Raw genomic sequence first — 23601 nt, forward strand, 5'->3', positions numbered from 1 at the left:
AAACTTCTCGCAACAGTACTGGTACAGAATGACCAACACGGGAGATTGACTGCAGCAAGAGTACATGGCCTGTCAGACCCTAAGTGAGACGGTCACAATAGACAAGTGTTTCACCTTTTGTATAACTTGATGGGACTTATGATATGTCAGTCACTTTATTGTAGAATCAATTATTTGTGATTTAAAAGGATTGCTGACTCAGAATTGACTTGTTGGGGCTAAGAGAAAGAAACAGTCTTTACACTGTACCAGTCAGGTCCACAAACGCTATCCCAGCAAGCTCCAACATCTACCTCTCTACACCTACAGTTTGAAAGACGCCTAGGAAAAATAAATACAAACTAGACGCCTGTCTGGTGGGTGACAATAGTCCAACTTTTTGTATATAACACGCGGGAGACATCAAGGCATAGCTGACAAACACATTTTAATGACTGTGTACCGTTACAACAAAAGCCCACTATCACATTTCATTTGTCAACACTTTTCACCTTTAGATCTCCATCCACCTGCCAGAGTGACCTGCCCCTTGCAGACCTAATCCTTTCTAGATACTAAGTATACTAATGTTGCAATGTCAAACAGCCATTTCTCTCTCTCTTCCATTTTGGTTTGTTCCCATGGCACAGTAAGGTAGAGTACAAGCTAGTAGTGCATGTGGATCTCCTCATTCACAAGGTCAAGCTAATCTCTCAACCCTTGGACAGTTCTGTCTTCAGTACAACTGTGTGAATGAAATCCAAATAAGAAATGTTGACTATAAGCCCAATGCAAATATCAAAATAAACATTTGACCGAGAGATTCAATCCAATTAAATATTAACAAGACTCTGTTGTAGACATCCCCTAATGACAATTAGCCATTAACAAGAAGTCTCAATTGTAGACCTACCATAATGAAAATTGCATTTCAGGGACCTAACATGTACGTTTGGCCCTGCAAGTCATTAAGCACTACAATCCTGTAGGAACCCATCCAATGAACCAGTTTAAGTGACAATATAGAGTAATCCTGATAAAACAATGCCAGACAATCATTTCTATTTAACTCTTGCTGTACTCATTTTAAATTTCACTGTCACTAACGGATGTGATTTCTGGGTCGGCACTTTGCGCACAATGCAAATCGGAACACATGGCTGTAGTTCTCGCTTTGATAACATGATTATTTACAACTTTGTGGTGCCTATGATATCAATATGTTGACATATATTTGCTGCAATCCATCGTATGAAATGAGTTGAAAAGTTTTTACAGAATATCTGTAAAATCGTTTCATGACATCTCAAGACGTCACTACAATGGGACAAGGACATGCTTATCGCGACATCTCAAGATGTCACAAAGGATACGGAAGCATTTTGTGATGTCTCAAGACGTCATGAATGCGCAGAGTTAATATTGATTTTTATTACAACGTAGTCCCTGCAGCACACATATTTACTGTAATTCAAACTGATAAACCTAGTAAGTATGGCATAACAGTGAAGTAAAATTAATTATCAGAAATGTTTGTTACCATGGTAACAAGGAAGTAAAAAACTAGCAGTGCTGGTGCTATCCTCCTAACAAACTATCCTCTTTGGATCATACATTAAATATCCATGTCAACTCTTGATAACACTTTCTAGTAGCATGGAACACATCATATCACATTTTGTCTTATGTAACTTTACAGAGAAACAATTTACAAGGAACTGCAGCTGAAGTAGCACCTATTGTCTACATGGGTAAAAATGAAGACTGGTGCATGTAACTAGATCTGTTAACACAACACCTGCTGTCTACATGGGTACAATACTAGGACTTGTGTAGGTAACATGACCTGTTAACACAACACCTGTTGTCTACATGGATACAATACTAGGACTTATGTAGGTAACCTGACCTGTTAACACAACACCTGTTGTCTACATGAGTACAATACTAGGATTGGTGTAGGTAACATGACCTGTTCACACAACACCTGTTGTCTACATGGGTAAAATACTAGGACTTGTGTAGGTAACAAGATCTGTTCACACAACACCTGTTGTCTACATGGGTATAATACTAGGATTTGTGTAGGTAACATAATCTGTTAACACAACACCTGTTGTCTACATGGGTACAATACTAGGACATATGTGGTTAACATGACCTGTTCACACAACACCTGTTGTCTACATGGGTACAATACTAGGATTTGTGTATGCTACAACATCATTTTCTAATGCAATTCAGTGTTATTATAACTACTAGTAATTGTGATATTAATACAAAATCCAAACTCACATGTATTTGAAAAAGTTGTAAATAAACAAATACAAATGCTATTATGTTGAGTGAGGCCAGTTCTCATCACACCAGTTCAGAAAGAAGAAACAATTGGTAGACCTCATTGGCAATTATAACATACACCTTACGACCATAAAGAATTCTCCACTGTAGATGGACATTGTTGAGACAGTGTAAGGACTTTGTAGCTACACTTGAGGATATCCTAGTATACTGACTTGACTTTTGTGACCAATAAGGGGTTACCACATTCATCTTGATTTACGTTTTGAGATTTTTGCGAGCTCTGGAGTAGCATTAAACTTGTCACAGCCACCAAACTGTGTCCAAATTACAAAGTCAACGACAGGAATATATGCTTCTCAGACACAATTAATCTAATTACCTCCCTTTGATTTAATGCTGGCTTGTAAGTTGAGGATTTATATCTGTTTTACTGCCCTGACTGATCAACCCCATTGGATTCGACCATGCCTAATCTTATAGGCATAACAAAATTGTCTAATAGTTTAGAGTTAAAGGAGGGTTGGACCTCTCGGTAAATAATCTAATAAACTATTAAGATATATTATGAAATCTCCAAGGCATAGCAACCTAATATAAAGAAAGAGAAATCCACAACATGTAGTGTGACTAATATCTCACCACAATTGTTTCTGGGTCTGATGGCTAAAAATACCATCATATCAGACAGGTACATGAATAATCCCATGGCAACTTGTTGAAAGAAAGTGGAAGTAATTGTATTAAAATATATTCCATTAAACAGAGTATTCACAATAGCATGATTCTTCCTCAGAGCTAAATAAAGGACAGGAGATCCTTACATTCTGCTAAATAAAGGACTGGTGATCCTTAAATTCTGCTAAATAAAGGACTGGTGATCCTTAAACCCTGCTTAATAAAGGACAGGTGATCCCTAAACCCTTCTAAATAAAGGACAGGTGATCCTTAAATTCTGCTTAATAAAGGACAGGTGATCATTAAACCCTGTCTAATAAAGGACAGGTGATCCCTAAACCCTCCTAAATAAAGGACAGGTGATCCTTAAACCCTGCTTAATAAAGGACAGGTGATCCTTAAACCCTGCTTAATAAAGGACAGGTGATCCTTAAACCCTGCTTAATAAAGGACAGGTGATCCCTAAACCCTCCTAAATAAAGGACAGGTGATCCTTAAACGCTGCATAATAGAGGACAGGTGATCTTTAAACACTGCTAAATAAAGAACAGGTGATCCTTTAACCCTGATAAGTAAAGAACAGGTGACCCTCCTTAATAAAGGACAGATGATCCTCAAACTCTCCTAAATAAAGGACAGGTGGTCCTTAAATTTTGCTAAGTAAAGGACAGGTGATCCTTAAACCCTGCTTAATAAAGGACAGGTGATCCTTAAACCCTGCTTAATAAAGGACAGGTGATCCCTAAACCCTCCTAAATAAAGGACAGGTGATCCTTAAACGCTGCATAATAGAGGACAGGTGATCTTTAAACACTGCTAAATAAAGAACAGGTGATCCTTTAACCCTGATAAGTAAAGAACAGGTGATCCTTAAACCCTCCTTAATAAAGGACAGATGATCCTCAAACTCTCCTAAATAAAGGACAGGTGGTCCTTAAATTTTGCTAAGTAAAGGACAGGAGATCCTGAAACCTGCTAAATAAAGGACAGATGATCCTTAAACCCTGCTAAATAAAGGACAGGTGATCCTTAAAACCTGCTAAATAAAGGACAGGTGATCCTTAAACTCTCCTAAATAAAGGACAGGTGATCCTTAAACTCTCCTAAATAAAGGACTGGTGATCCTTAAACCCTGCTAAATAAAGGACAGGTGATCCTTAAACCCTCCTAAATAAAGGACAGGTGATCCTTAAACCCTCCTAAATAAAGGACAGGTGATCCTTAAATGCTCCTAAATAAAGGACAGGTGATCCTTAAACTCTCCTAAATAAAGGACTGGTGATCCTTAAACCCTCCTAAATAAAGGACAGGTGATCCTTAAACCCTCCTAAATAAAGGACAGGTGATCCATAAACGCTCCTAAATAAAGGACAGGTGATCCTTAAACTCTCCTAAATAAAGGACTGGTGATCCTTAAACCCTGCTAAATAAAGGACAGGTGATCCTTTAAACATAACAGAGGACAGGAGATAATTGAATCCTGCTAAGTAAAGGATGAGATATTCATAAATTCTATTTAGTAAAGACAGCTAGCTCATCCTAAATTTGGAAAATAGAGCATGAAAGGTCCTAATTCAGCACAGTAAATCATTTGGGACAGGAAATCCTATATGTTTGAATTGACAAGGTCCCCTTATAGCCCACTCATTTACATGTGAGGTCAATGGTAACAATTAACACAGAATTGTGAATGTAATGTATAAAAAGTTGGCAGAGTTGAGCCTTTATTGACAGTTAATGTGTGCTGACCACTGGGATCCATTGTGACTGGAGCTGACCACTGACAGTTACAGCTGGTCACTATTCTCTGGCTCCTTCATCCACTCTCTGCTGACTAATTGATTTGAAATTTTAATGACAGTAAAAGGTGTATCACAAGAGGCCAAAGGTATGACAGAGCCTGACCATAAACTTTCACTGCTATTATCACATGGACAAAGTGACCTGGCCAGGTAAAGGTCACCAGCTGACCAGCTCAAATTAGGCTGGACCAATGATTTATATGCTGTTCAGATAACTACTTTGACAGACTTAGTCCAAGCAGACATGCAGACCTGTCCAGGATTCATTAAGAGTGTTTTGATATAGTGAACTTTAGAGACCTACTTACTGCTGGGTATTTGTTCTACAGGAATAACTTGTCCTATTGGTATGAAAAGTGTCTTGTCTCGTTAACAGCCTTAATTATCCTCCATTTTCATCAATCAGAAATAGTGTAATCCACAGCATTCTCACACAAGATTGTGGTCATTAAAAGCTTCTCTTTGTGGAACCTAAAACGCAGGAAAAATAACACATCAATTAATCATTATAAAGAAACAAGTCAAATACTACAAAATAAAAAGTCAGCTATTAAAAAGGACAAAGTCAGATATTACAAGTAAAAAGTCAGATATTACAAGTAACAAGTCAGATATGACAAGTAACAAGTCAGATATTACAAGTAACAAGTTAGATATTACAAGTAACATGTCAGATATGACAAGTAACAAGTAAGATATTACAAGTAACAAGTCAGATATCACTTTGTAACCATTTTGATACAAGTCTGATATCACTTTGTAACCATTTTGATACAAATCTGATATCACCTGTAACCATTTTGATACAAGTCTGATATCACTTTCTACAAAGTCTGATATCACTTTGTTTGCCCTTCTGTTTCTGATATATAATGAAATTATGAAATAACAGAATGCAATACTGGTAACAACTCTGGAGATGAACGTGGACAGAAATGTGTGACAGAGTTGGTGGTCTACCTGGTAAATGATTTTGTTTATGTAAAGGTTACTGTGTTTCAGGCTGAACTGTAACCTTTCGTATTTAATCCTACAGCTCACATACACATAAAAGTAAGCCATTTTTATCAGAATCTAGATCCAAAGGTAGAATTTTTATTGTGTTTTATGTTTTAATGTGAAGGGTTAGTACCAGCCAGCTGTATGCCTGACATACAGGGCATCCCTCCAAGGATAATCTCTTTATTCAAATACCACAAGTTTTAAAATATCAATGTCTGTATAAAAACCGAAATGGCGTACCACAAAATATACCCTCATAGCTCACTCATAAAACTTACTTCTAGTCTCTGGCCGGAATCACTCAATCATCATATTTAGGGATATGTACAACCTTTTGTGCCATACAGACATAACATTACCGAGGACCTCAGACTTGAAGATTAAAAAAAATTGATTTTTTGCCTTATTTGGACAAGGAGACTTAAGGATATCGAGAAAGTCAGACTTGTAGAATTGAAGAGACTTAATAATATCTAGGAACATAGATTTGAAGATGAAAGAATATCTATGATCTTATAAGGACAGGGAGACTTGAGGATATTTAGGACCTCAGGTTTGAAGAATGAAGAATATCTACGATTTTGTCAGGACAAAGAGACTTAAGGATATTTAGGACCTCAGATTTGAAGAATGAAGAATATCTACGATTTTGTCAGGACAAAGAGACTTAAGGATATTTAGGACCTCAGATTTGAAGAATGAAAGAATATCTACGATTTTGTCAGGACAAAGAGACATCAGGAAATTTAGAACCTTAGACTTGTTGACTTAGAATATCTTTGACCTCATTTCAAGAAGTTGTTTTTTTTCATTCGTTTGTTTTCACTCACAGGAGACAATGATATTCTCGGAGAGGTGCTATTAAGAACCTGTACAAATATGCCACAGAGTAAATCACACATAAAAAAGGAACTCTATAGAACACAAATCGTGTTAGACATCCATGGACCTGTGTAATGATAAAGGTGAGGGTATATAAAACCATTTTAATCAATAGCTTTTGCTGCTGCTGTAGGGAAAATGTTCCGATGGGAATATTTCAAGTAACAGTGACATAACCTGTACTGATAACACTCTTTATACATCAATAGGTTCCCTGAAACCTACACTAAAATCATCTTACATAGGAGGAGCTTTCAGGTCAGCAAGACTCTTGGAATGACTCAGGAATCTGTAAGGGGTCTTTTGAGACTCTGGGGTCTGTAAACATCTTGAATGGCTCATAAGAAACTATTTGGACCCTAGATTTATGTAAGGGCCTTGAGTCTGTTGGAATCCTTGGGGTCTGTAAAAGCACAATCAGTGACCCTCAGAGTCTGATAGGTCTACAGGGACCCCTAGAGGTCTGTAAGGGCCTAGTAATGTGACTCTTGATGTCAGTAATAATCTATTGGAACCTTAGAGATCTGCAAGGCCCTTAGGTGACCGTTGGGAGTCTGTAAGATCTAGACACCCTTGAGGTAAACATGTATGTTAAGACCCTTGAAGACTAAGGACATCATCGGACCCTAATATTTAAGGGTCTGTAGGTACTGTGGAAGTATAAGGTTATATAGTGATCCTAAAGGTCTGAAAGCATATCTTTGGATTTTGGAAGGTCTAACCTTTCCCTAAGATTTTAAGGTGATCGTGTCATGATCAGCTGAACTACAGACAGAATCCATTATTGAGGACAGAAGAATGACCTTTACTATAAGCATTGGAACAGATCCTCACCTGATTCTATCTGTGGCCTGAAATTGACACTTAAGGTTCTCAGTAATCAGTGCAAAAAGTCCAATCACTGAAGAGCTGTTATACACCAGGGTTTACATAGGGAACCATTCCAAGAGTAATCTTATATATGGTAAACGTTTCTAGACTAAGCCAATATCTAGGTATGTCTATTCCTATAGATTGTTCTATGTTTGAACGGTAAAGAATTTCTCTATTTCCGTGTCAAGCGCCGAGTGTCACTACATAGTAAGAGTTGAAATATTGAGCAAATTTACACAGGTCATTGATACAAAAGTTTCTATTTTTTTGTTCCAAAAGTGAAAGGATAAAAAATATTGGCTCTAAGAGCACTGAACAGGTTAGTGATCTAAGGGACAGGACAGGAGGGGAAAGTAATCTAAGGCACAATATATAGGACAATTCTAAAACAGGCCAGTACCTATTGTCATATAACTGGAAGGAAGGGGACAGTGATCTAAGGGACAGGAAGGGAGGGGAAGGGACAGTGATCTATGGGACAGTGATCTATGGGACAGGAAGGGAGGGGAAGGGACAGTGAGACAAAAAGGGAGGGGAAGGGACAGTAATCTAAGGGACAGGAAGGGAGGGGAAGGGACAGTGATCTAAGGGACAGGAAGGGAGGGGAAGGGACAGTGATCTCAGGGACTGGAAGGGAGGGGAAGGGACAGTAATCTAAGGGACAGAAAGGGACGGGAAGGGACAGTGATCTAAGGGACAGGAAGGGAGGGGAAGGGACAGGAAGGGAGGGGAAGGGACATTAATCTAAGGGACAGAAAGGGAGGGGAAGGGACAGTGATCTAAGGGACAGGAAGGGAGGGGAAGGTACAGAACAGGAGGGAGGGTACAGTGATCTAAGGGACAGGAAGGGAGGGGAAGGGACAGTGATCTAAGGGACAGGAAGGGAGGGGAAGGGACAGTAATCTAATTGACAGGAAGGTAGGGGAAGGAACAGTGATCTAAGGGAAAGAAAGGTAGGGAATGGACAGTAGTCTAAGGGACAGGAAGGGAGGGGAAGGGACAGTAATCTAAGGGACAGAAAGGGAGGGGAAGGGACAGTGATCTAAGGGACAGTAATCTAAGGGACAGAAAGGGAGGGGAAGGGACAGTGATCTAAGGGAAAGAAAGGTAGGGAATGGACAGTAGTCTAAGGGACAGGAAGGGAGGGGAAGGGACAGTAATCTAAGGGACAGAAAGGGAGGGGAAGGGACAGTGATCTAAGGGACAGTAATCTAAGGGACAGAAAGGGAGGGGAAGGGACAGTGATCTAAGGGACAGGAAGGGACAGTAATCTAAGGGACAGGAAGGGAGGGTAAAGGGACAGTGATCTAAGGGACAGGAAGGGAGGGGAAGGGACATTGATGTAAGGGACAGGACAGGGGGAAGGGACAGTGATCTAAAGGACAGGAAGATAGGGGAAGGGACATTAATCAAAGGGACAGGAAGGTGGGGAGGGACAGTGATCTAGGGGACAGGACAGGAGTGGGGAAAGTGATCCCCACAAGAGGGACAAGAAGGGACAAGAGTGGTTGAAGGAGGGGACAATGATCTTAATAATGATAATGATAGTGGTAGTGTTTAAAGGGTACGTAACCTATCCTTAGTTCGGGGTAGAGATAGAAATCTTAGGGACACTCAAGACAATATCCCATAAGAACCAAAGAAATCAAATAAAAAAAAATGTTTGAAGTCAAAGACAATTTATTGTAGGCATATTATCTTGAATAAAAAAATAAGGTTTTCTTGTTTTGTAGTATCTTGGCCTGGATTAACAGTGACTGATTACATCATCAGCCCAGTCATATCTCCTGGCAAACCAGTTAACTTCATTAAGATTTCACCGAAAATATGTTCACAACCTTCTTAAAGGGGAATAACTCTCCGAACATCACAGAAATAGTTTTCAGTGTAGAGATAATCATGATAACATATCAACATGACAGAGTATGAAATAGGTTAATTTCAATTCTAAACAGGCAACAAAATAACACCAGATGTTTCTGATACTGGGGCCTGTTATAGATACACCAACAAAAGCTCAGTTTTACAAATATCAAATTCTTTCTGAAAACGGAAAATCTTGCCAAGTCAAGTAGGTAATAGGATTGAGCGAGGTACCATTATAGCTTCATTGTGAATTAAATTATGGACTGTATCACCTCGAAGCAAGCTTTCATCTCTTCAAGATTCTGTAATTATATTTCCAATAGGAGATCCGGAGCACACGAGTGGCCTATGAATATGACTTCAATAGGTTTGTTTGATAAGGATATGACAGGAAATGAGACTGTGGTCAATGAATAGTAGGGAAAGGTGCTATTTCACCTTTAGCTTACCTGTACAAACTTTGACACTCGCCCAGAAGGGCTAACAGTCTACAGTAAATAAAACTTAGACTACCTCAACTTTTGTAAGATGTGTGCTAAATATTTGTGTGAATAGTTATACCCAGCCTACCCTGACAGATGGTCAGCACAAATATTGGCATAATTACTGTGAAAACACTCGCCTCCACTTGCCACATGGCCCTGTACCAGTAATACACAATTTACACTTGACTGTAAACCAACAAGACCAGTGTGATACATTCTCTGATACATTTTAATAAAACAATATATTTAAATATTTGATCGTCCCAACAGGTGTAAGAGCTTAAAAATGCTCCTAAAACCTTGTGGATGTAACTGAAATCCCACCTTGTCATGTGGCATGTGTTCATTTCCAAGTGACAATATTATCTAGTTTAAACTGTAAAATCTCGATAAAAATTTCAGCTTAGAAAGGAAACAAAAGTTGAAAACAGTCTAAATTTCTCTACAGGATAATCTGTATATCGCTATTGTTTGTGAAATTAATTTTACTGCTGTCCTCTGCACTATATCCTGTAAATATTGAATGGAAATCGGCTAAAATCCGTAATTGATTAACAGTTATAATTGCATACGCTTTTGGAAGCAGTTAATCAATTACATAATTGGCTGACTGTGTGATCAATATTTATACAGAGTGAATACTTTCTACATTGCAGTGTTTTTCTCTATTTTGTAACTTAACCCTAAAATACCAGACTTATCTAGAGTTTGCACAAGAACAAATATTATAAGTGACTGGCATTTATCTAATGCATAATTTCAGATGCATACATGTGAAACATGAATGCGCTGATGATCGAGTATGAAAAATTTCAATCAATCATCATATTACATGAGATTTAACATTAATCAGTCATCTCTGATCATCGTCCCATCACTATCAGCAGATAGCCCTGTCTACTCTGTAGACACCCCCAGAACCCCGTAGACGCCCCCAGTAACCTGTAGACACCCCCAGTACCCTGTAGACACCCCCAGTACCCTGTAGACACCCCCAGTACCCTGTAGACATTCCCAGTACCCTGTAGAAGCCCCCAGTACCCTGTAGACACTCCCAGTACCCTGTAGACACCCCCAGTACCCTGTAGACGCCCCCAGTACCCTGTAGATATCCCACTACTCTGGTGATATCCCATACGACCCTGTATACACTCCCAGTACTCTGAAGTAATCTCAGTGATATGTACAACCTCCAAGTACCTTGTATATAATCCAGTACTCTATATATACCCCTCTACTCTGTAGACACCCTACTGCCCTATAGACACTCCAAGTACTCTATATATACCCCTCTACTCTGTAGACACCCTACTGCCCTATAGACACTCCAAGTACCCTATATATACCCCTCTACTCTGTAGACACCCTACTGCCCTATAGACACTCCAAGTACCCTATATATACCCCTCTACTCTGTAGACACCCTACTGCCCTATAGACACTCCAAGTACTCTATATATACCCCTCTACTCTGTAGACACCCATACTACACTATAGACACTCAAGTACCCTATATATACCCCTCTACTCTGTAGACACCCTACTGCCCTATAGACACTCCAAGTACTCTATATATACCCCTCTACTCTGTAGACACCCTACTGCCCTATAGACACTCCAAGTACTCTATATATACCCCTCTACTCAGTAGACACCCATACCACCATACAGACACTATTAGTACCCTATATATACCCCTCTACTCTGTAGACACCCATACTACACTATAGACACTCAAGTACCCTATATATACCCCTCTACTCAGTAGACACCCATACCACCCTACAGACACTGTTAGTACCCTATATATACCCCTCTACTCAGTAGACACCCATACCACCCTACAGACACTGTTAGTACCCTATATATACCCCTCTACTCTGTAGACACCCCACTACCCTATAGACACTCAAGTACCCTATATATATCCCTCTACTCTGTAGACACCCATACTACACTATAGACACTCAAGTACCCTATATATACCCCTCTACTCTGTAGACACCCACACTACCCTATAGATATTGTAAATACCCTGTAAACACCCCTCTACTCTGTAGACACCCATACAACCCTATAGACACTCAAGTACCCTATATATACCCCTCTACTCTGTAGACACCCATACTACACTATAGACACTCAAGTACCCTATATATACCCCTCTACTCAGTAGACACCCATACCACCCTACAGACACTGTTAGTACCCTATATATACCCCTCTACTCAGTAGACACCCATACCACCCTACAGACACTGTTAGTACCCTATATATACCCCTCTACTCTGTAGACACCCCACTACCCTATAGACACTCAAGTACCCTATATATATCCCTCTACTCTGTAGACACCCATACTACACTATAGACACTCAAGTACCCTATATATACCCCTCTACTCTGTAGACACCCACACTACCCTATAGATATTGTAAATACCCTGTAAACACCCCTCTACTCTGTAGACACCCATACAACCCTATAGACACTCAAGTACCCTATATATACCCCTCTACTCTGTAGACACCCATACTACACTATAGACACTCAAGTACCCTATGTATACCCTTCTACTCCGCAGACACCCCACTACCCCAAACCATCCTGTAAACACTCCTAGTATGAAGAAATCTTGGTGAATGTACAAAATCCATATACTCTGTAAATACTCCCAGTACCCTGTAGATATGCCCAGTACACTGTAGATATGCCCAGTACCCTGTAGATACTCCCAGTACCCTGTAGATATGCCCAGTACCCTGTAGATACGCCCAGTACCCTGTAGATATGCCCAGTACACTGTAGATATGCCCAGTACCCTGTAGATACTCCCAGTACCCTGTAGATACGCCCAGTACCCTGTAGATACGCCCAGTACCCTGTAGATACATCCAGTACCCTGTAGATACACCCAGTACCCTGTAGATACGCCCAGTACCCTGTAGATACATCCAGTACCCTGTAGATACTCCCAGTACCCTGTAGATACGCCCAGTACCCTGTAGATAGGCCGAGTACACTGTAGATATGCCCAGTACCCTGTAGATACTCCCAGTACCCTGTAGATACGCCCAGTACCCTGTAGATACTCCCAGTACCCTGTAGATACGCCCAGTACCCTGTAGATAGGCCCAGTACACTGTAGATACGCCCAGTACCCTGTAGATACTCCCAATGAGCTGCAGTCACTCCTAGTATCCTGTGTATACTCCTAGTACTCTGTGCATACTGTTAGTGCGAGTACTGTTAATATGAGATAATCTAAAATTTTCCAAATTCCATTCACAGTCAAAATGGTATGACAAAACACATTTCATTCTTTCCCAAAAAACTTCAAATAATTTTTTTAAAGAAAATTCCACTTGAGTTAATGAGGAATAGGATATAACTCAATAACATGAAAAATTACTGAAATTGAATTTTGATGCGGCTGACGTTTAAGAAGTGCATGCTGGTAGACATGAAAGTGTGTGCTGGGCTAAGTAGGTCAGGCTTCCCTTTGGAATGAAATTTCCATTATCCAGTAAATTTCTCTAGATTTCTGCTAAATTACAAGGAGGCCCCTAAAGACATTCCTTACCAGAGGGAACAGAAAAATGTCCTTAGTTAATGTTTTACGAGTCAAATCTGAAAATCAAAATAGTATGTCAAGGAGAAACGAGAAATTTCCGTGTATAGAGAATGTCTGCTAGTGTTGGTGAAGTATTGCCTACCAACAGAGAAATCACAGAGATATTAAAATCTGAATGTTGTAATAGGGGCCAAACAGAATTTCATTGAACACAGCATGAAATGATATGAAGGAGAGACCTTTACTAAATAATATCCAATGAAACTATGTAGAAAACTTAATTTCCTAAACAAATCTTAAATAACAAAGTTTATAAATGAAAAGGCATTACTTCAAATTTACTTCAGCCCATTTTTTTATGGACAGAAAATGGATAACACATGAAGGGGTTACATTTGACAGGTAACAGAACACTAAGTAGTTAGGCTGGACAGGTAATGGAGCACTTAGTAGTTAGACTGGACAGGTAATGGATCACTTTGGGGAAGGACTAGACAGGTAATGTAACACTTAGGGGAAGGATTAGACAGGTAATGCAACACTTAGTGGAAGGATTGGACAGGTAATGCAACACTTAGGGGAAGGATTAGACAGGTAATGGAACACTTAGTGGAAGGATTGGACAGGTAATGGAACACTTAGGGGAAGGATTAGACAGGTAATGGAACACTTAGGGGAAGGATTAGACAGGTGTTGGAACACTTAAGGGAAGGACAGGACTGGTGTTGGAACACTTAGGTAAGGACTGAACAGGTAATGGAACACTTAGGGGAAGGATTGGACAGGTAATGGAACACTTAGGGGAAGGATCAGACAGGTAATGGAACACTTAGGGGAAGGACTGAACAGGTAATGGAACACTTAGGGGAAGGATTGGACAGGTAATGCAACACTTAGGGGGAGGATTGGACAGGTAATGGAACACTTAGGGGAAGGATTAGACAGGTAATGGAACACTTAAGGGAAAGATCGGACAGGTAATGGAACACTTAGGGGAAGGATTGGACTGGTGAAAGTAATTTTCAGAGAGAAGTATTGGAACATTTGAGTAGGGTCAGCTTTGATAAGCTTCACTGCAGCATGGGTCAGTTAAGTATCACACAAGCTACGGTCCACTGATGTTTTAAATGGGAAGGTACTTAAATCAGGGCTGTTAAAACGAAGGTTTTCCCACATCAATAATTAAGAGGATGAGTTGGTGGAATAAAGTGACAAGCAAACTAACATCTTATTAACCTGCCTGTGTTGTCTGCCAGATCAAACGTCAATAATTCATACAGTGCGCTGCAGCTGGGAAAATACCACAATTATAACACTTAATGGCCAAGTGTCATATCCAACACAAACCTTCTAGTCTTTACAAATAATGGAAATTTCAAAGTGAAATTTCAAAATACAATCAAGTCGGGTAAACTGAGTAAATTTTCTACTGCCAACAGATCCAGACAGCTCAAATCTTAGACTATATATTGGATTTATTTAGTTTAAATGTTAGGCCTGATTGTATTTGTCAGACTCAAATCAAGAATGAAGGACAAGCTCAAATAGGTCAGTTTTTATGCTAAAATTGAGGAAAGACTGAGGTGAATTTGATGAGTGCTTGAAAGAGCAAATAGAGGAGCAACTAATTCTAATGAGGTAAAATAAAGGATCTCATGTCATTATCCACCATAATTAGAGACTGTCTGATTGTCAGTGTAAGTAAGACATGTGACTTAGCTCAAATAGAAGACTGCTTGATTGTCAGTGTAAGTAAAAAGTGACTAAGCTCAAATAGAAGACTGTCTGATTGTCAGTGTAAGTAAGACATGTGACTTAGCTCAAATAGAAGACTGTCTGATTGTCAGTGTAAGTAAAAAGTGACTAAGCTCAAATAGAAGACTGCTTGATTGAGCTCAAATGGAGGCAACAGGTTTGAGCTCAAATAAATAATTGTTTGAAAATGCTAAAGCAGAGGACTGTTTAAATGAGCACACAAGAAAATTGCTAGAATGCGCTCAAATAAAGAATTGTTTGGACGAGCTATAACACAGAATTGTTGGTGCTAGAAAAAAATCATGAAGGCACATTGATTAAAACATTGCGATTAAATAAAATCTAATGTTGACCGACAGTAATTAATACATTGTAATGTTCGAAAAAATGCTTTGTGACCGAGGTAAATTCAGACAAAAAGTGAATATTACAGTTTTATGCCTTTCAACAGAAAATGTGCATGTATTCGAGTCACATTTTAATAAAATGAAAGATTTGACTTAATCGTCAATGATTTCTTTCAATTCCGTCTTTAGAACTGGATGTTACCATTACTCTTTATATCTTTATAGGATTTTGATATGCAATTCAGATTAAATAAGTATCTTAAAACTTGGAATTCCAAGAAATCGATATAAACCATTTATTTAGCTTGAAGTTGTTGGTAGAATCTACCACATAGCTTTCAGGCCCTGGTTAATGTAATCCCACAGCTAGAAGTCTGTACAATGCTGGTACTGCAACATTGTTAAATGAATTTGCCTAAACCTGACCGAACTTTCAAATGAGACATTCAGCTAGTATCTAGGTCATTTGAGAAGCATCTGTCAGGCCTATTGATCCAAAAGGGGACAGGAAGGCCTGGGGATGGGTGTTATATAGGGGCTGTGTGGCAGTCAGGCATGTATAGTGTTCCTCTACAAGTCAACACTAATCACTTCGCCATTGTGAGCCCACTTTAGCTCTAATACATTACATTATGGCTTCGACAGAATCTATTAGGGTAGTTGTGAGGGCTGCTGGGGGTTTTCTTCTCATCCTATCTTTTACAAAATGAGCCTTATAAAGGTTATTTCCTGTCAAAGGTCAAGGCTGTTTGTTGTCACATACGTCTTATATTTAAAGTTCATGGCTAGTTTTTTTTTATACATGTCTGACTCCACATCAATTAGCAGATCACTTAGTTTTACAGAACGTATAGCCACCTTTACTAGCCTTTTCCAGAAGGTTTTACAATGGCTAAGATCAGACAACAACAACATATGTATTATAAAACTTGTCAGTCTAGTAAAACAAAAATGTGGAAAAGCCCAGAAATATGTCACCATGGTTTCCGACCAGTACATCACCTACATGACCCTTGCACTGATGGCGACCTCCGCAGAGCTTGTATTCTGCACATGTCTATCCACTGATACCCATGCATACAAACATTTCATTAGATTCTGATTAACTGGCGTTTGTCGGGCTTTAATTTCAATTTACTGGATACGGGGATCTTTTTGACAAAAGTTAAGGGTACCACATTTTTCATCCCCATCTTCAATTCCCCCTCCCTGTACAAAGACGAAAACGGTGAAAATTAAATAAGGGTAAAAATTTCCCAATAAACAATATCAAAAATGAATTGAAATAACAAGATATCAATACGTCACAGAATTGTGTCCTTACTCAAAACAAACCAGAATATATTATTTCTATATATTTGATTCATTTTATATATTTACTGAATTTTATTTCCTTTTTCTGTCACAAACATAAAACACTCCTGGTACTAGTAGTGCTTTGTCCAGTCTCAATTTTTTAAAAATTATTTTCATAATGTTTCTGAATTAGGTAGACTGCCGTCTCCAATATTTCTAAGAACTTTAAAAAAAACTCATTTTCACTGCCGTCATCAATGCAACAAAACCAATCCTTCAAACATCAATTAAAAAAGAAGCCTTCTTAACCTAAATCAATCTACAAAATACAATTGTACAGAAATCTGGATTGAACAAGTTAGTCATCTCCAATACCTCTCCAACTCTGTACCAATACATTTCTTTTTTGTCAATACACAAACCTCAACAGATGGCCATTAAAACCAATTTTCATTTGTCAGGAACAAAACGTGTGTTTGCCTGGGGCCAAGATCGGAGCCAGACTGACGATAACGTTGCCCTGATTGACAACACTGTCATCTGTTCAACTTGTTAAGTTCATACAGAACACAAAAACTACTTAACTAACTTTCTTTTTTCTTTAGAAGATTTTTTATGACAAAACGCTCACCTGCTATTTCATTCATAAAACTGTACATACATTTTTTTTTTATTAAAACAGAAAGTAATCCAAAGATTCATAACACAGTTTCTCGCCTGTGTATGTTATATTGTCCTCAATTTTTCCTATACACAGAGAAGACCTTTGTTTGTAGACAGCAGAAACACGTTTGTGTCTGAAGAGGCACCTCTAGTGTTAGCATACTTTAACACATTCAAAGAAATAACCTCAGGTCCGGATGCATTTTCTTGTCAATCAGTCCTACTGTTTTGTTCAGATATTGTACCAGTACTCTGGCCCAGTCGTCAGAACTGGGTGTCAGTTCTACCGTTTGGTGTAAGATATTGTACTAGAACTCCAGCCTTGTCAGAACTGGGTGTCAGTTGTACTGTTTGGTTCATATATTGTACCAGTACTCCAGCCCTGTCAGAACTGGGTGTCAGTTGTACTGTTTGGTTCAGATATTGTACAAGTACTCCAGCCTTGTCAGAACTGGGTGTCAGTTGTACTGTTTGGTTCAGATGTTGTACCAGTACTCCAGCCTTGTCAGAACTGGGTGTCAGTTGTACTGTTTGGTTCAGATGTTGTACCAGTACTCTGGCCTTGTCAGAACTGGGTGTCAGTTGTACTGTTTGGTGTAAGATATTGTACCAGTACTCCAGCCTTGTCAGAACTGGGTGTCAGTTGTACTGTTTGGTTCAGATATTGTACAAGTACTCCAGCCTTGTCAGAACTGGGTGTCAGTTGTACTGTTTGGTTCAGATGTTGTACCAGTACTCTGGCCTTGTCAGAACTGGGTGTCAGTTGTACTGTTTGGTTCAGATGTTGTACCAGTACTCCGGCCTTGTCAGAACTGGGTGTCAGTTGTACTGTTTGGTTCAGATATTGTACAAGTACTCCAGCCTTGTCAGAACTGGGTGTCAGTTGTACTGTTTGGTTCAGATGTTGTACCAGTACTCTGGCCTTGTCAGAACTGGGTGTCAGTTGTACTGTTTGGTGTAAGATATTGTACCAGTACTCCAGCCTTGTCAGAACTGGGTGTCAGTTGTACTGTTTGGTTCAGATGTTGTACCAGTACTCTGGCCCAGTCGTCAGAACTGGGTGTTAGTTGTACTGTTTGGTGTAAGATATTGTACTAGAACTCCAGCCTTGTCAGAACTGGGTGTCAGTTGTACTGTTTGGTTCAGATGTTGTACCAGTACTCTGGCCCAGTCGTCAGAACTGGGTGTTAGTTGTACTGTTTGGTTCAGATATTGTACTAGAACTCCAGCCTTGTCAGAACTGGTTGTCAGTTGTACTGTTTGGTTCAGATGTTGTACCAGTACTCTGGCCCAGTCGTCAGAACTGGGTGTCAGTTGTACTGTTTGGTTCAGATGTTGTACCAGTACTCTGGCCCAGTCGTCAGAACTGGGTGTCAGTTGTACTGTTTGGTTCAGATATTGTACCAGTACCCTGGCCTGGGTATCAGATGTGGGAGTCAGTCTGATCAAAATAAAATCATTACCGATATATGTGTTTTGTGCAGTTGTCCAGCTACCATTCAGATCCAATATATATGCTTTATCCAGCTACCTAGAACCCATGTACATGTTTTGTCTAGCTACCTAGAACCCATGTACATGTTTTGTCTAGCTACCTAGAACCCATGTACATGTTTTGTCTAGCTACCTAGAACCCATGTACATGTTTTGTCTAGCTACCTAGAACCCATGTACATGTTTTGTCTAGCTGCCTAGAACCCATGTACATGTTTTGTCTAGCTGCCTAGAACCCATGTACATGTTTTGTCTAGCTGCCTAGAACCCATGTACATGTTTTGTCTAGCTACCTAGAACCCATGTACATGTTTTGTCTAGCTGCCTAGAACCCATGTACATGTTTTGTCTAGCTACCTAGAACCCATGTACATGTTTTGTCTAGCTACCTAGAACCCATGTACATGTTTTGTCCAGCTACCTAGAACCCATGTACATGTTTTGTCTAGCTACCTAGAACCCATGTACATGTCTTGTCTAGCTACCTAGAACCCATGTACATGTTTTGTCTAGCTACCTAGAACCCATGTACATGTTTTGTCTAGCTACCTAGAACCCATGTACATGTTTTGTCTAGCTACCTAGAACCCATGTACATGTTTTGTCCAGCTACCAGGAACCAATATATGTTTTGTCCAGCTACCAGAAACCAATATATGATTTGTCCAGCTAACTAGAACCTAGGTATGTGTTTTTCCAGTCACCAAGAACCCAGGTATGTGTTTTTCCAGTCACCAAGAATCAATGTATATCTTGTATCTAACTTCCAGGCCCGTGTGTGTCTTTTGCATAAACATGGCAATCCTTTTTAGCATTTATCCTAACATATGGTTTGATTTGTCCTCTGCCAAAAACTTCCCCATTCCCTGCCATAGGAACACATTTTTCCAGAAACCTCACACATCTTTTGAATTTTTCTGTAAATAAAATTGCTAGGTATAGAAGGGTAATGACCGAGGTTTGAAATGGCAGGCAGTATTTTTTTCCTCTAGAACTGGTAATAGAATCGTGGTGTCCTTGTGACTGTGATGGATGCTGTAGTCTGGCTGTACACTGTCATATTACATGATTTATTCACTAAACCATCCAACATTTCTCCATAAATGTTACAGAATTAACCCAGAGGCCCAAATTCACCAAACTGAGAGATGGCAGGGTGTTATATTGTTATGAGTCACATATCTACAGGAATACAACATTATCTATTATACTCCTATAAAATGTCCATAGGGACATCCAATACAGTTTTCTAACAAGCCCTTCTGACACGCTTGGCAGTGAAGTCCAGATTAGACTAACATTAAAGTACAACAGAGTTAAACTATGCTAGTCTCCTTCCCCTCACATATTACACGCGAAAAAGGGACTATGAATATCCGAACACATTTCCTATTCAAATAAAATATAATTCCATTGTAACCTTAGTTACCATAGAAATGTCACTACGACATACCTTAGTAACCACACATAGATAACTAAAACGCCATAGTTACCATAGAAATGTCACTATGACATACCTTACTTACCAAACCTTGGTAACCCTGACACATCACGGTTACCATACCTAGCTAACAAAGACACATCCTTATTGCTCTACCTAGGTAACCATCAACAATCCTGGTTAAGCCACCTCCCTGTAACCATCATTAAACAATGTCCAGACCACCTCCCTGTAACCATCATTAAACAATGTCCAGGCCACCTCCCTGTAACCATCATTAGACAATGTCCAGAACCATCATTAGACAATGTCCAGGCAATCTCCTGGTAACCATCATTAAACAATGTCCAGGCCACCTCCCTGTAACCATCATTAGACAATGTCCAGGCCACCTCCCTGTAACCATCATTAGACAATGTCCAGGCCACCTCCCTGTAACCATCATTAGACAATGTCCAGGCCACCTCCCTGTAACCATCATTAAACAATGTCCAGGCCACCTCCCTGTAACCATCATTAAACAATGTCCAGGCCACCTCCCTGTAACCATCATTAGACAATGTCCAGGCCACCTCCCTGTAACCATCATTAGACAATGTCCAGGCCACCTCCCTGTAACCATCATTAGACAATGTCCAGACAATGTCCAGGCCACCTCCCTGTAACCATCATTAAACAATGTCCAGGCCACCTCCCTGTAACCATCATTAGACAATGTCCAGGCAATCTCCTGGTAACCATCATTAAACAATGTCCAGGCCACCTCCCTGTAACCATCATTAGGTCCGTTGACATTACATTGCATCCCTTTCATCATCAAGTTTTTTTTTAAAGTATTTGTTGGGGGAAAGTTTGTTCTGTGTTCTAGAGATTCCTGCCAGCTACAATGCTTCAGGTAAGCTGCATTTTTAGTGAACTTTAAACCCTAAAATTGATGGAATATGTGTTTATAAAATGTATGTATGTATCCATTACACAGTCACATGTTCCTTTACCCATTGATGTTTGATAACGTGTGTATGTGATCTGTACTTTAACCAACACCTTTTCTAACTGTATAATCATAGTTGCAGAAATGCCATATATCAACGATTTTCCCAACCCAAACCCGTAAGCGTTTTAATAATCCTGATTATGTCTCATTTTGAAGTCGGTGATCACCATGACAGATCGTGGCAAACAGTCAACCCTTAGGGGCTTTATAACTTCTACTGCTTTCATTACTAAAGCAATGGTGAATTTAATCATTGAATAAATGAGTAACATCCAGTTTAGTATCAGATTAAGAAATATCACATAAGTCCATATTTCATGCTGAAAAATCAAATATACTTGCATAGCATGAACAAAGTCATATTTTACCCCCCAAGGCTGGAAAAGTAAGGGTACCATTATTGGTTAAAAAATTATCTGGAGCACTGAAGCTATATCTATTCTCTGTCCTTAAATAGTAAAAACAGATAACAGAATTGTTTTATCTGTTGATGTCTTTTTTTTGTGTCAGTTTGTTGAATACAGCAATGTGATGTGTAACCTGTTCCTCCCAGATCTATAGATGTAGAAGATACCAAGCTGTTTCTGTCATAAAGAGTCCCCTCACACACAGTCAAACTTAACTGTTGTTATCTTTGATTGTTTAAAAATCCTCTTGTAGGTTGTTGCCATGCCAGCAGCCTGGCAGATGGCAGTAAAAGTTCCATTACTAAACCTCATGCTGGGTCCAATGCTGCCTCATCTATCCCACACTACCTTAGCTATAAAATAGCACTACTAATTGCCATTTATTTATCCATATAAGGGACTGTTTGATCCTTAATAATTTATTGGACTCCAGAATCAATTTGGTGGCATGATGGCTCCCCTTCAGGGAGAATAGCTACGCTTGGCCGATTCTGACACCTGGCGACACTTCCTGCCTGTCGTGTTCTCAGTTATTCTAATTTCTATTCCAAATCGATATGCATATTAATTATTCATAAGTATGACAAGAGCCAAGTGAGGCATGACTGAGATAACTATGGAATGCAAAAGAGTAATGGCTGACCTTGGACAGACACCAAAGTTGAGGGTTACAAAACTCACTTTGGTCATCAAACATTCAAACTTATGACTGTCACATGAACATTAACGATTGTATCTATATAGAAAATGGGCATACCATTTCTAAGAAAGATAGGGTCAGTATTTTCTTGGAAACTGGTTAATATTTATACCGAGAACATGATTTAGGCGAGCACAGTTTAAACCTTTTCAGAGACACGGGATGATATCGATGATAATTTCCTGTAAAATTATCAGGTAACTTCCTGTAAATCCAGGGCTTTTTGCTGAATATGGGTCCAATTTCCAAGTAGATTTTATTTCATAATATAGTCAAACTCCCAAAATATCAGTTTTCTTCTCAATATGAGATAAAAACCAAATTTGTGAAAGATGTTCTGGTAACAGAAAGGATCAGTATTAACTGAACTATCCCTCTGATCATGAATAATTCTCATCAAATTACTACAAATTAGCATGCAAGGAAGAACTGTGAAACCCTGGTGGTGAACACCTTCTAAAAATTTTAAACAGTAGATGTGACTGGCAAGAAACTTTAAAAACAAAAATTTCAACTAACTCTCTGGTTTTGCCATTTTGTCCAATCAGAAAATGGACATCACCACTATATTTCAGATGTCATACTACACCTACATGTCAAATTTTGTTAAAATCAAAATCTGGACCAATCTTCAATACAAGCTGCCTGTCATTCTGAAATTTGGTTTGGAAGACGTGTACAGCCAGCCCCCTATAACACTTTCCAGGCTCTCACTGCAGCCCAACAAACATCATAATCAATTTTTTTACATGAGCAATAAGATATGTTTACATCAACTATTACAAAAACCATTAAAGCAAGATTACTGAAGCATTTTGGATTACAGAACTATACAATGCACATGTAAGGACCTCCAGAGTGTTCACCAATAAAATAACAATTCTACAAAATTTCAAAAAGATTTAGTCAGGCTGAAGACATTACACCATCTGTGACACACATACTGCTGTATGGCCACAGTGTCTGACAGTCTGTCAGGAGGACGGGCTCTAGGGAGGGGGACATGAGGGATTGGAGGGAATCTAAAGGGATGGGGAGGGGAGAGGGGGATGCACTAAGGCC

At 39.3% G+C, this 23601-nt stretch overlaps 1 long non-coding RNA gene across 2 annotated transcripts in view; it reads right to left on the bottom strand.

Moving 5' to 3' along the window:
* Positions 1 to 23601, bottom strand: part of LOC132557238 (uncharacterized) — a 128970-nt gene that overhangs the window by 72934 nt on the left and 32435 nt on the right. For both annotated transcript variants that reach the window (XR_009554500.1, XR_009554501.1), the window contains exon 3: positions 5069 to 5231. This is a non-coding gene — a long non-coding RNA (uncharacterized LOC132557238). The remainder of the gene's footprint in view (positions 1 to 5068; positions 5232 to 23601) is intronic.

This window comes from Ylistrum balloti, unplaced genomic scaffold (assembly GCF_031769215.1).
Source record: "Ylistrum balloti isolate Yb309-2 unplaced genomic scaffold, AGI_CSIRO_Ybal_v1 Utg369652, whole genome shotgun sequence".
In the NCBI taxonomy this organism is placed as follows: domain Eukaryota; kingdom Metazoa; phylum Mollusca; class Bivalvia; order Pectinida; family Pectinidae; genus Ylistrum; species Ylistrum balloti.